Source organism: Octopus bimaculoides, chromosome 15, assembly GCF_001194135.2.
Source record: "Octopus bimaculoides isolate UCB-OBI-ISO-001 chromosome 15, ASM119413v2, whole genome shotgun sequence".
In the NCBI taxonomy this organism is placed as follows: domain Eukaryota; kingdom Metazoa; phylum Mollusca; class Cephalopoda; order Octopoda; family Octopodidae; genus Octopus; species Octopus bimaculoides.
In genome coordinates, this window is record NC_068995.1 from 49872818 (window position 1) to 49874130 (window position 1313).

Sequence of the window (1313 nt, forward strand, 5' to 3'; positions counted from 1 at the left end):
ATGGTGGTAGTAGTAATAGTAGTAGTGGTGGTGGTGGTGGAGGTGGTTTTGGTGGTAGTAATAGTTGTGGTGGTGGTGGGTTTGGTAGTGTGGTGGTGGTGGTGGTGGTTTTGGTAGTAGTAGTAGTAGTAGTAGTAGTAGTAGTAGCAGCAGCAACAGCAGCACTATCCAATAGATGCGACTACTTATACATGTGGGATCACCATGGGACTTTATCTGAAGCTGCAACATGTGCAGAAAGGAAGAGATAGAAATCTGATTCTTTACTTCATGTGGCAGTCATTTCTTTATTTGCTTTTAAAAAGTGTCTCATTGCTGTTGAAAAAATGGTTGTTTTTGCAGGTCTTTGTTCATGGAGTCAAGGAAGGCTTAAAGTGGAGAATTTAAGTTGCGTATGGATGACACCCGAGTGTGGAAGGCTAAGGAAAGAGAGAAAGGTAAGATTATCTCTGTAACCTTGTTTGTTGTTTGAAGTGACTGCGAATACCAAAAGAAATGATTGACAAACATTACGTAACTACGATACAGCAGAGATGTTAGACTGTGAGTTCAAAACAAAAGATCCGTCAACGCAGGTTATCACAGAGCTGTGTAACAGGTAACATTGTTCCCAGGATATAAGAAACAGATGAAACTCGTGGACAAGAAACTTAGCGAGAAAATGCTCTCATTAGACACGTCCAAAGACAAGTGTCGTGATATTGAAATAATTTAGATTCCCAAAAAAGAGTGCGCGCGTTTATTTGTAACAACGGAGAGCAAATCACAGGCAGGCCAGTGTCTTCCGCATTGGAATACTGCATGTTGAACGGGATGGGGATTACACACGAGAAAGAAGCAGGTTGAAGCTTATGTCTCCATCACTTTTGTCATATTGACATTGAAGGACACAGAAGTTGCCCTTCTTAGCAATGGGATGCATTGGAGCAAGTGTCATTGAGGTAGATCCCCGCATATATACTGTATATATTTCTAGCTGGCAATTCGGATTCGCTTCAGGAGTGAGGTGGAGTATACAACACTGATGAGCAGAAAGGAAAAACTGCGAAATGTCGATCTATGCCGTTCGAGTTCGCTTCCGGAGCATTTTTGCTTCGCCTGTCTTTGAAGTATACTGTGTTTTTAATACGATGCGTCTTTTAAAAGATATTCCATAGAAAGATATTCCTTAGCCAAAATATCGCAGTTACAAGCGTTTAACAACACACATCCGTTATATATGTGATTTTGATAAGGATTGTATTATTGAGCTGCTTCTAATACAAATTCTGATTATATATATATGTCCTCCTGGGGCTAAAAGCAACACTATA

The 1313-nt window shown here is 40.4% G+C and overlaps 1 protein-coding gene across 3 annotated transcripts in view; it reads left to right on the forward strand.

Moving 5' to 3' along the window:
* LOC106870807 (uncharacterized) overlaps positions 1–1313 on the forward strand; it is a 38688-nt gene that overhangs the window by 10792 nt on the left and 26583 nt on the right. For all 3 annotated transcript variants that reach the window (XM_052973313.1, XM_052973312.1, XM_052973314.1), the window contains exon 2: positions 343–437. The gene's annotated coding sequence lies outside the window, so the exon portion shown is untranslated. The remainder of the gene's footprint in view (positions 1–342; positions 438–1313) is intronic.